The sequence below is a fragment of the Copadichromis virginalis genome, linkage group LG9 (genome assembly GCF_057382275.1).
Source record: "Copadichromis virginalis isolate Kocher_CV1m ecotype Utaka linkage group LG9, C_Virginalis_male_GT1.1, whole genome shotgun sequence".
Classification (NCBI taxonomy): Eukaryota; Metazoa; Chordata; class Actinopteri; order Cichliformes; family Cichlidae; genus Copadichromis; species Copadichromis virginalis.
The window spans coordinates 3,528,635-3,542,202 of NC_140626.1; the positions used below are offsets into that span (position 1 = coordinate 3,528,635).

The following is a 13,568-nucleotide window of genomic DNA, read 5'->3' on the forward strand; positions in this document are numbered from 1 at the left end:
GGGAAGAAAATTATTGAAAAAAAAAAAAAACCCCACAAATATTTTACAAGACACTTTAATTTGTGAGACATGTTTCTATTGACATATAACAGTCAATTGAACAGAGGCTAACTAAAATCTGGGCAATAAAAAAAGCTGTACAGAAAAGAATGGCGAATAGAAGTATTGAGAAATATATAAATCTGTTTGTGACGAAATTTACAGTGTTGACGCTAACCAAAGGTGTCACAAGTACACACGTTCCTTACTACAGTTTAGATAGTGCTTTTTAAACAGAGGTGACTCGACTTTTTAGTCAAGTGGAAGTAAGAAGTACAGGGTCTAAAATATAATTTATGTACAAAATTTTGAAGTAATCTTACGTCCAAAGCACGCGTGCGGGGGGTTGATTTACAAATGTACGGATTACAAAGTACAGATACGCGTGCTAAAATGTGAGAAGTAGAAGTATAAAGAAGTATACAGTAGGCACAAAAAAGTACAGCAGTAAAGTAAAGATACCAGAAAATTCTACTTAAGTACAGTATTGAAGTATTCGTTATTTTGCATCTCTGACGCCAACAATAAATCATACTCTAATGCAAAATGTGGTTTTTGCTTCTTCTCGCCCACAGAAGCCGTTAATCCAGCTCTCTTACTTAAACCAGGCCCAGGAAAAAGCATATCTGTGTGTTTCTCTGCCATGGAGCACGATGAAAAACATTAAAATAAGGAGGAATGTTGTTGTAACGCAAAAAAAGTGGCAACATGATCATTGTAAGAAAACTAGACGATTCCTAGAATTATGAAATCACTAACGGCAAATTTATTTAAGAAAGACTTAACCAACCTTTGCGATCAACTTGCAAGACTTCCACGGTATCCATGCGTGTTTACGGCTACTGTGGAGGTCACGTGTTTCCGGTTAGTGTGGAGGTCACGTGTTTCCGGTTAGTGTGGAGGTCACGTGTTTCCGGTTAGTGTGGAGGTCACGTGTTTCCGGTTAGTGTGGAGGTCCACAGTGGCTGCAGCCAGACCCTTCTCCACTGGGATGTCAGCACAGGCCAGCTCCATCCGGTTGTTCAGTCTGACATCACTAGCCGTGTCTGGGTCTAAACTCTGCTGCAGGTCCATATATCAAACGATCACTGTGGCATTACTGAGAGTTGAAAAACTGTCTAAAGTCTTTCATCTTTAATAAAATGATCAGCCTTCTGCTCTACCAGGTGTAACAATTGAGTTTAACATCCAGGCATCCATGAAAACGGAATTTATGACATTTAACGGAGTTAGAAGTTAGCAGGGAGTTAGCTCGCTAGCTTCTATCTAAATACAATATAGCATGTCCTGACTGCGGGGTTTTGGAAACAAATTAAAACGTACAGCTCTGTTATCACTTCCAACAAATGAAGACAGAAAACTAAACAGCAGTGACGTTTGTAGGATTACTGAAGTTTGGCTAGCTGGTATATAATGATGTGCTACGTGATCGCTAGCGACACAGCTATGTTAGCATAATATAAACAAGCTAACTTTTTTCCACTGGATAAAAGTTACCGTGAGTGTTCTCGGTGGTCAGGAACAAATGTAATCGCATGGCAGGATGCTGTAAAGGGACCAAACTTCAGCCAGGAGAACAACTGAGATAATCCATCCACAATACGAGGTTAGTCATTCATATACTGCTGCATGGGCTGGGCTGTAGTTACATCCTAAGGTTTTAAAAACTGAGCTTAAATAAATGATTAGCGGTAATAAAAGCCGAGGGAGGTCAACAGTGATCACTGACTGTTTTAGGAGCTTTTTGAGATCAAATAGAAGAAAATACATAACATTAAACATGTTAACAACACAAAAGCCATATTAAATGCAGACTACTTTAGACCCGGAAGTAGGATTCGTCGCGTCATCACTGAACAACCGGATTGCCCGTACGAGGTTCTCTCTTGTGTATGGCTGTCTGTCATACACCTTCCATCTCCATGATGAGAAGAACTCCTCTATAGGGTTCAGGAAAGGGGAGTAGGGTGGCAGACAGATGTTTAAAAAGTGGTCACTGTTGGTGGTGAACCACTCTCTGATTTGGTGTGTTTTGTGGAAGCGGACGTTGTCCCAAATGATCACATACATGTGATGTGCTAGCCTAGGATGGTGTTGTTGACGGTCCAGGAGGATGTCTTTTAGCTCCTCTAGGAAGGTGAGGAGACGTTGGGTGTTGTAAGACCCAAGGACAGCATGCCGGTGGACAAGCCCCTCCGTACCCATAGCTGCACAAAGAGTAATATTACCCCCCCGTTGGCCAGGAACCTCAGTGATGGCTCTTTGGCCAATGATGTTACGGCCTCTTCGCCTTCGTTTCTGGAGGTTGAAGCCAGCCTCATCCAGGAAGAGGTACTCATGAGGTCTGGCCATCGCGTCCAACTGCATTATCCTCTGTGAACATGGAAAAGCGTACAGGTGTTCAGAACGGTCAATCAGGTAGCGCAGTATTGTCCAGAAGTAATGTAGGCCACTAAGCAACACAGTATGTCCACTAACTGTACTGTGGACATGGATGTATACGTACTTGCACATACTCGTAACGTTCTATGTGTCGCGCAGAGTTGCGCTCAAAGGGAACCCTGTAGACCTGTTTCATCATCTGTTGGTGCCGGAGAACTCGGTCTATTGTGGACACGCTGACAGCATCAATGTTCTCAAAGTTTACATTATCTGCAATGACTTTGTCTCTGATCTCTCGGAGTCTAATGCAGTTGTTCTCATGGACCATATCTGCAATGAGGGTTTCTTGTGCCGCTGTGAATATGGCAACCCTCCCACCTCTATGTGGCATTCTTTCAGCTCTAAAGAAAGAAACATGTGTTGTCAATTGACTGATTTATATGTAAAACTACATGTAAAGTAACAGACCACTTTCACAGGCCTGTAAAACTGTAGTGTGACAAAGAAAGCAATAGCGTACTATACCTGTTGTGTTGTCTAAATGCCTTGATAATGGTGGCCACGGTGAACCTACTCAGGTTTGGATGTACTCTTCGTCCCGCTTCAGCCATTGTCATGCCATGGACAATGACATGATCAATTACTGTTGCTCGCATATCATCTGTTGTCTTCTTCTCCCACCTGGACCTTCTCCTCTCTCTTGTTGGCCTCCTTCTCTTCCTCCTCTACTCCGAACTCCTCTTCTTCTTAGGCCTTCACCTCTTCCTCCTCTGATCTCAACCCCTCTTCCTCTTTGGCCTGCAGCTCTTCTCCTTCCACACGCTCAAATGCCTTCATCCATTGTGATTGTTTGGCATCTTCACCAAACTATGCTTTTATAGGTGGGGTCACATCATTAGCAACAGGTGTCTTCAATTTTGAGTCGTTGTGTGTAGTGACTGACGCCAGGTGTGTTCCCTGTGTTCAAAGATTGGTGACTGTGGCAAGCATTTTGCATCACATGGGCTTTCATTTGAGAATATGAGCAGAGTTGTTTTGCAACATGTGTTTTAGCAAGGAAAAATGTGTTTGGATTTATGAGTACAGAGGGTTGTGTTTTATGAATTGTGTCTTCATGTGACGTGTTTATGGTACTGGAATATGGTGGCTACATTTAGTAAATGTGTTTAGACTACTGGTCATTTGGGTTACAGGATTGGCTTTTGTGTTTTAACATTTGAGAAAAACTGTAAAGTCCTGTTTGTGGCACATTAGTATATGTGAGGGGGCAAACTCCTCAAGATGGGTGGTGACCATGGCGGCCATTTAGAAGTCGGCCATCTTGGATACAACTTTTTTTTTTTTTTTTTTCAATAGGAAGAGGGCCATGTGACACATCAAACTTATTGGTAATGTCACAAGAAAAACAATGGTGTGCTGCTTGCTTTCTACTTTTTTTTCTTCCACTTCTCGGCCTCCACTCAGTAAGACTGAAAAGTATCATTTTGATATAAATACAAATAATTTATAGATCAGATATTCATTTACAAAAGATTACAAACATGCAAAATGTCAAGGACATTGACTGTAATCCCACATTTATTGGACCATAAAATGCTTAATGCTTCCTGTCTTTTGTTGAATTACAGTTGTTACTCAAACAATCTCCTTGATTTATCACATCAGAAATGTCATTCTGACCACTTGCAATGCAGTTCTGAAAAAGTTTTTTTTAAATAACACATAGTCACAACGACAGTAACAAAGACATTTTAGAGTAAGTATGCACAAAAAACTGACAATTTCAAATGGGAATGAGAATATGCATTACATATTTGAGAAATATGTACGAATGACTTTCGTTGTGAAAAAAAAAAACGCACAAAATCTGTCCCGAACTTTTACTTCTCCTATTTAAACCTCACCTCCTTCCTTTGTTTCCCTACATCGCCATATTCTCGGAGAAGAGCATCATGTTTCTTTTGATATATCTGCACAAAGTCATCTAGTCTAGTGAGACGCCTTCGTGCAAAACAAATCATTTTCAGGTCCCATTGACTTTTTTCCATGATCCCTTGCGTTTGATTGTCTTCAGTGTAGTTCTGAAAATGGTAATTACATCATTTAGACTTTGTCCCAATACAGCTTAATGTTTCATTTAGTGTGTTAACTTATTCTACCTGCTTCATCAACTGCGACACATGGTTGTACAGTTTACTGAGAAAGCTGTACGCTGGGCCTTTCCCATGCCGTCCAAGGTCTCTTGAAGAAAAACAGAATTTTTAATCAATAAAGCACTTCAAGAACTACATATACGTGTTGATTGATCAGAACAAGACCTACCAAGCAGCATTCCTGACCACAAGGTAGCATGTGGTAGAAAGTATTTTGAAATACTTGAAATGAATGCTGGTGCATGGTACACATTCGGTGGTCCAGTCACATCAAGGGGGGCACTGGCAATTACTTCAGCAAAGTGCTGTTTAAGTGATGAATGACCTATATCTGTCTGAAATAAAGTTAAATATCATCTAAGTACAACCTTTTTATTACTAAAGAAGATCTTTGTGTTAAAAACACACAGTGGTAATACCCACCATGTTAGTGTAGAGGCTTATAAGTATTCATTGCATTGCATTCAGGTAACAGGACCCCAAAGCAGACTCAGCACACCGCAGCTCAGAACTATGTACAAGTTTTTATTGAACTGAAGAATCTTTTAACAACGTTAAGGAAACGAAAAATTAAGGCTCATGCCACGGGGGGGGGGAAACGAGGAGCGTGGAGCCCAGGAGCACCGTAATCGGGACCGTGGGGAAACTGCAACAGAAACAGACAGAGGACTACGTCGAACCGGTTTGACCTGGGAGACATGGAACGTGGGATGTATGCGCCAGGAGTCAGGAAGTTTCAGACTAACAGCAGCCGGATTGATGACAGCCTCTATTCTATATAGACCGATGAAGCGCGGAGCCAACTTGCGTCCCGCAAGTTGGCTCCGCTCATTCTCGGGAAAAAGCGGTGGCTGGTATCCGAGGGAGGCTTCAAACGGTGACAGTCCTGTAGCGGAGGAGGTAAGGGAGTTGTGGGTGTATTCTGCCCAGGAGAGATAGGACGCCCAAGTGGAGGGATTACGCGAGGTGATGCAGCGCAACTTCCAGCTCTTGATTAAGCCACTCAGCTTGGCCATTTGACTGTGGGTGGAAGCCGGAGCTCAAGCTAACCTTGGCTCCTAAGTGTGAACAAAAGTTTGTCCAGATGCACGAGGTGAACTGTGGCCCCCGATCAGAAACGATATCGGAGGGAATGCCGTGGAGCCTGAAAACATTATCCACTAGGGCTTGAGCAGTTTCAGCGGCAGAGGGTAATTTTGCCAGAGGGACGAAGTGTGCGGCTTTAGAAAACCTATCAGAGATTGTAAGAATTACACTCTTCCCTGAGGAGCTGGGGAGGCCGGTTATGAAATCCAAAGAAATGTGGGACCAGGGACGGTGTGGCGTTGGGAGAGCGTGGAGCAGGCCCGCTGGGTGTTTGGTGGACTGTTTATTATGGGCACAGGTGGAGCAGGTCGACACAGTCTTTTACATCTTTTATTAAAGATTTCCACCAGAACTGTTTTAGAAGGTTAATAGTTCTACTCACGCCAGGGTGGCAAGAAAATCGCGTGGTGTGACCCCAGTGAATGACGGCTCAACGGGCGGTGGCAGGAACAAAACGTCGCCCAGGAGGCCCGGTACCTGGATCGGGATCTCCCAGGTGAGGGCCCCCACCACAGGCAGTGGGCAGGACAGTTGCTGGCGGCGATGATTCCGCATCCAGGGAGTATTGATGGGAGAGAGCGTCGGGTTTGATGTTGCGGGAGCCTAGGCGGTAGGAGAGAGTAAAGTTAAACCGGGTGAAGAATAGAGACCAGCGAGCCTGGCGGGAGTTTAACCTTTTGGCTGTTCTGAGATTAAGTTCTTATGGTCTGTTAAAATGAGAAATGGTTGCTCAGCTCCCTCCAGCCAGTGGCGCCACTCTTCCAAGGCTAGTTTGATGGCCAATAATTCCTTATCTCCCACATCGTAGTTCTTTTCAGAAGGGGTGAGACGGCGTGAAAAGAAAGCGCATGGCTGGAGCTTCCCCGGAGAGTCCGACCGAGTCGGACTCTCCAGTCAGACCGATCAAGTCTGCCAGTAATTCAGAGAACACATTAGCATGACCAAACTCTTTAAAATCTTTCTCCCTGCACAGTAAGACAAGAAACATGTGATCTGTGTCTGAGCGTACATGAAGTGGCAAGTTTGCCACTGATTCATATACAGCTAATACCTTGTGTTTTGTCCTTGCAGAGCCTAAAGGGTTAGCGACTTCAAAGGCATCCTGGTAGAGTACTAGCTTGAGACATGATGGGTTTTGACCAAAAAAATCATTTGATTTAAACAGCTTACTATCACTTATGTCACACAGAACATCAGCAGGAGGCTCAGTAGAGGGCTCTTCTGATTTCTGCCACAGATCAGACTCTAGCAGACATCTCAAAGTCTCTCTTAAAGGCACATAATAGGCAAACCTATCTTTTCTGTTTTCATCTCTCCCTAAAAATATTTTCTTTGGTTCCCCATAGTTGAAGGCTTTTTTAAAGATCTGAGCTCTGGAGTGCACTGTCCTCAATGGCCCGGTATGACATGCAGAAAAAAGATCATAGCTTTTGACAGATGTCCTCCTCTGATAATGATGTGTCATCTTTTAACAGTGATGCAAGTTTACCCAAACTGTATGTCTGTCCCAACTCATGTATGTTCTGCATTTCCTCCACAATGTTCTGTATGGTTGAAGCAGGCAGTAGAAACTGACCCTGCAATTTTAAGTAGAATAGTGAAACGTTTCTCAGAAAAAGATCACAGAATTCAGGGGGCATTTCCATGTTATCTTCATCTGTAATAGACTGTGCAGCAGGCTCGGAAATCAAGGGTACAAAGTCATCTGATGTGGTTGGAACAGATGATGATTGACATGCAGACTCTCTATATAAATCACCAATGCTGCTGTCTGAAAACTCTCTGTGTTTACGTGACATGTGAGCAGTAAAAGATGATTTAACTCTAAAGGTATTTGTGCATCCTCTTACTGGACAAGTGACCACGTGTCCTTCCACAATATGGCTCTTCAGATGAGCTATTAACTCTTTAGAGTTCCGACACTGACGTTCACACATCGCCATTGCACATGTAAACGAAGAAACCACCGCCACACCAGTGACATGGGTGGGGGCAGAGTGTCTTCGGTAAAAATGAGCCTTAAACGCGCCGTACCTGGTGTATGTCTGCTTGCAGCCTGCTTCAATACACCGAAAGAAACAACGTGGCTCATTCCGATGCAGTTTACAATGAAGCACGTAGCCCCTTGATGACTGAACTACCTTACCACAGAAATTACAGGTTAACATAACTCCATGTACTTTGGTAATTCCTCCCTAGCGAATTAAGCACGCCAAATACAGAAACTAATCCAGAGCAATGCTAACTCAACTCACAAATGCTAACTAAATTCACAACCTCACTCATAAAAAAACGAACTGCTAAAATTATCTATAAACGCTGGGCTGGTGGATTTTTATAACAGAGATAACTTGAAGTTGCATGTACTCACCTCACCTCGAACTAATTGTAAGCTGCCAGGATGTCTACAAATTCCAAAGATGCTGTGGTCCAAGCAGCAATAAATGGCGCTAATATACGAGTTCAAAACTGTGTCCGTTAGCGAAGCCAACTTGAGTCTCCTGCATGGAAAAAAAGAGCGGTTGGCACACAGCTCAGCAGCGCGCCGCGCTATTGGTCATTTTCAGGTGACGTCATCCCGCAATGTAACGTCGCTCTTTGTTTCTTTAGGAGGAGGTTCGAATTTGATCAGAAGTCATGTCTGCAGACCGCTGCAGCCACGTCTTGCCTTGCTTCCCCTTTTTTTGGTGAAATGGTTCGCTCATACTGCACAATGTTGCTACCAGATTTTTTTTTTCTCTGCAATTCAAACATAAAACGTCTGTACACAGTTTACCAGCAGTTTAGCTACCAATCAACAGCAATCACACAAACTCAAAATTTAAGGCGGACCCACTTAAGGTGGTCTGATAATATGGTGTGAAACACAACAACATAAAGTTGTTTTAAAATAATAATTAAAAAAGATTATTGAAATCAATTTTATTCACAACCATGAACTTTATTTTTAACATCTTCTTTTGCTGTTGATTTTTTTTTTTTATCAGAAGGTTAACAATGATATACTGCAGGCCTAACTTTTAATCTGTATATCAGTATCTGAATTTTAAAATAAAAAAATACTATCAGTTATAGCTGGGCGATACAAGATTTTTTCATATCACGATATGTTTTTTTTCATTTCAGGCGATAACGATATCTATCACGATATAAGCCAAATAACTATTTTTGTAAGATTTAAATGTGCCGTTGCTCACAAGTAAAATGTGAAATTATCAGCAGCTTGTTTTTAAATATTTATTTCCCATAATAAGTTCAACAGGGTAGATGTACTTAAGGAACATGAGACTTTTTCAGATAAATAAAGGCAAATATTGCAAACTACCCAAAAGGCAGCCGCTAAAGCGTTTAAGTTTCAAAATAGAACAAACGAAACAGACTAAACTGTCAATTCCACTTAGAAACAAAATATTAATTCTAAAAATAAATCTTAGTTTGTTTTACAGAAGAACAGACAAAACTGACTAACTTTTGTCAATATCAAATAAACTGAGAACTAAAAGGAAATTCTCGATCTCTCCTTGTTGTATAGCTGAGCTTTTCAAACAGTTTTAACAGTTACTTTAGTCTGACAAAAGCCGAATGACGAATTAGCGCTTCCAGTCAGACACTGAGGCTACGTCCACACGTACACGGGTATTTTTGAAAACGGAGATTTTCCGTTTTCGTTTTAAAAAATAATCCCGTCCACACATAAAGGCAGAAATGAAGGAAAACGCTGCTATGAACATGCCAAAGCAGCAGGTGGCGCTAGATTCCTAACCGTGCAGAAATGTTGGCCAATCAGAAGTCTAGAAGCCTCGGTGGGAAAAAGTAAACAAAGCTGGGGCATAGAAGCAGAACCGAGTCGTATGTGTGGAGGGACAGTAACTGTGTGTATATGTAAGCATTTAAACACTGCAGAGAGTAGAATTAACAGTAACAGTATTGTAAAAATTCATTTCACCGAAACAATAACGTGGCGCACAGTGTGACGTCAAAAAATGCGCACACCTTTGATGCTGCGTTTTCTCCGTTTTTCTAGTCCACACGTAATTGCAAAAACTGAGTTTTTAAAAATCTTTGTTTTCAGTGACCAAAAACGGCGTTTACGTGTGGACGAAAGGTGCAAACGCATAGAAAGATCTGCGTTTTCAAGAATGCCCGGGTACGTGTGGACGTAGCGCATGCACCAGTTTATTGTATTTCCAGACTTGCTTTCGGCACAATTTACAGTGCACGCTACTCTGTTTTTTGTCAGACTTGAAATAGCCGAAATACCTTCACACTACGGAACTTCTTTGGCTCTTCCGTTCGACAATCTCTCCGGCATTGGAACCATCATCTGTTTTCTCTTCGGTAACCTTCGGTCACGCTCGGTTGATTTTTCTAGTCGGCACACTCATTTCCTCCATTACCCGGGTGGTACAGTGGCTGGCTGCTTCCCAAACAAATACACCAACCCGTTCTCACTCCCAAAGCGTAACATTTTACGCTAGGTGACAAATCGTCACCATATTACGTTTTCGGCTACCCACCACGTTCCTAAATGACGACCTCGGAAAAAGAGGGAATATGAGAACCGTCTGGACTGAACCTACACATGTTCGCTCTTTTTCTTCAAATCGCTTAGAAACACGCTATTTAACATCATTAAAGTCCTGGTTAAGGTCAGGAATAAGGTTATGGTCAGGGCTAGGGATAAGGTTAGGTTTAGGGCTGGAATACAGGGCTGGAACGTCTATTACCGCGGGAGCGTCATTGCACTGGATTCCAGCCATAACCCGCCGTGTACCATAAGAACGCCGAAGGTCTCCTTTCGCGTTCCTCAGGAACGCCGCGGGACGTGACAAAACGTCGACATGTTACGCCTCGGGAGTGAGAACGCTCTGAATACACATGTGCGGATTGGCACTTGTGCTGTACGTAACAAGTCACGTGACGTGACGCTGCGGCTGTGATTAGTTCGGCTCTGCGCTACTTAATTTGGATTGGCTGTTCTTTTTTTTTTTTTTTTTTTTATTTTTATTTAAGAGGACAAGAGCGGCGAGGTCTATCGCGAAAAAGTTATATCGCGATACATATCGTTATCGTTCTATCGCACAGCTCTACTATCAGTTTTATTGTCTTTCACTGCTGATATTTGCTTTTTTTTTTTTTAATGGTATTTACTGGTTGTATTATTACGGTGGACCCTATTTTTTAACATCTTGCTTCTGTAAAAATGAATGTTTTTGTTTGCTTAAAAATCTACAGCTTTATACTGTGAATTCCAATGTGCACAACCCCAAAAGATGTAGTTTTACTCAAATAATACTGTAAAATCTAAGTTTTTCAGACATTTTCAACATTACAATATGTAATTGTAAAATGTATGCATATTTATTTGTTTTCACAGAAAATATTTATAATTTCAACATTTTATTACAGTAAAAAACAAAGTTTTATCCAGTCTCACAATTAACGGTTATTCAATCTATTTAATACAGTAAAAGGAAGTTTTTGGTTTTACGCTCCATTACCGTTGGAATTTGACGGTGTTTTGCTGTATATTTTACTGACTTTTTTTACAGTGTATGTTGAAGTTGTCTGTGTCTAACTGTCCTGTGATAACCTGGAAGTATCGCTCCAAAAGGTCTTCCAAACTTGCTCTGCAGAATATAATAGCAATGGACTGGAGAAGCACCAGTGAGCCACATATGATCATTACTGGCCTTTTGTTTGCCCTGCTTCCATTCTGGTAAGCTCTGTTTGAAATGCTTGAAGAAAATATGTAACAGAAGCAGTGGTATGGTCACGCGTTACATATGTTGCTGTTGGTAGAAGTGATGATCGCTTGAAGGGACTTCTCACTATAACTTCATACACATAGTACGGAGTAGCAGAAGCATTATCTTTAGAGATAATGCTTCCTGTTGCATCAAAATATACTACATCGTCTTTGCACCGCTGGTAAAACACTGAAAGGGGTTGGTTTTTTTTGGACCACAGCATTATCCCCTTTTGGATGCAGGAGCACTCTCTGAAGGACTTCATTTGGAAGTCCTCGCTGTCTGTCTACTAACATTTGCAGACTGACCATCTCATTTAAATGAGGTCTCTGTTTTTTATTTTCTGTGGAACCAGGCAATATTTTTCAAGACATCTTTAGATGGTGCCTCATCCTGACACCCTGCTTGGAAAACTTGTTCTGGTATTTGATTTAGAGAATCCAGCTAAGGACTTTTGTTTCAAGTTTTTCCGTTATTACATCTCTGGACTGTCCATGCACAGGTCTTGTGGCGCACATCAGCCTTCAGGGTTTTTTCGTCTTTAACCTGCACTTTCACAGTCACTGTACAATCCTTAAAACGGCAGTATGCCTTACATGAGAATACAGCCGTTTTAGACCTTGACTGACTGGTGTTGATGGTATGCCTCTTAAATCCAAAACTGCAAAATGGGTGTACTGACTTAATGCCAGTGGCTACCACATTAGTCCACTGCATACCTTTGAAAAGCCTCCCTTTCTGTGTGGCTTTTTTTTTTTTTTTTTTTAAGGTCTTGCCAGTCTTTCTGGTCAATGGGGGAAAAAATGGCTGCTGTGGTAAAGAGTTTTTGTAGCATTACTACTGTCACTTTTGTTGGATGAATTTGTACTACACTCCTGTAACGTAAAAAAAAAAATGTGATTAATAATAGGCGATGTAATTTTATGAAGGCAACATAATCAATAGTTATTATTTTATGTGAAAAATACTTTACCTTTTTTGAGGGATGAAGACGATCGTGATGGAGACACGTCAGTTTGTGGCTGTTTCGATTCAGAAGAAACATTTTGGACAATGCCATTATCATCACTGGCCTCCCAAACATCCTTTGAATAACATTTGATTTGTCAAATAAAGATAATTTTTAAACAGAGACATTGTTTTAATCGAGTGAAAGTAGTTCAAAGTAATGTAAAAAATAAATCCAACCTGTTTGAGGAAATAGGATCAAGGAAACAGTGGCGACTTGAACATGTATCCAAAGGAAGGGAAAGAATCTCTGAGTGAAATTATTAACTTATGAGTATAGTATGGTAAATCAAGAACTACATGTTTTAGTTTAAAAAGTTTACAAAGCGCTTACTCTATATTACAAATATAATAGATGTTTAAATTATATTTTTATGTATTTTGTTGTTGCTGTTCCCACACAAGCAAGATCATTCTTACCACATTTAAAGCAGTTATAACAGTTAAGGCATAATTCATAACTTATGCTCACAAATTACATATGACATATCTGAAATCATTGAAAATGATTCATTATAATCTTTCATTATTGGAGTTGTTATAACCTATGCAAAAAGGCATGGGAACTGGGTTGTGGTGTTATCTGTTTAAGTATATCCGGTTTTATGGTGAAAAGTGTGTTGGGTACCGGAAGTGAGAGATAATAAAGGTGGAAGTTGTTTGCTCTACAAGGTGTCGTCTCTTTCCCTACCGAAAACCACGACATGGTGTCAGGAGTGGGATAGTTATAAGTGCCTTATCATCGGGGAGGACAGCAAGCGACTTTGGGAGTGGTAAAGAGTTTTCTCGAGACGAAAGATGTCGGACGAAGAAGCGGGAGCTAGCGCAACAGTTATGCGGCCTCGCACGCCACCGCCCCACCAGCGAGCTAACGGCGGCTACAATGCTAACGCTAACCTACCCCCGAATGCCACTTTCACCATCCAGCCCCCCGAGCTGTTCGATTTCTCGAAGCCACAGCATTGGGAAAAATGGATACGGAGGTTTGAAAGGTTTCGACTCGCAAGCAACCTACACCTTAGCTCCGAGGCTAACCAGGTGAACACTCTCATCTACTGCATGGGGGATGAAGCAGATGATATCCTCCGAGGACAAGCGTTATCTGACATACAGAGACAGCAGTATCAAGCAGTAAGAGACACTTTGGAGA

The 13,568-nt window shown here is 41.6% G+C and overlaps 1 pseudogene; it reads right to left on the minus strand.

Annotated features, from left to right (window-relative positions):
* Positions 1-6,090: 6,090 nt before the first annotated feature.
* Positions 6,091-13,124, minus strand: LOC146701123 (uncharacterized; annotated as a pseudogene).
* Positions 13,125-13,568: the final 444 nt, after the last annotated feature.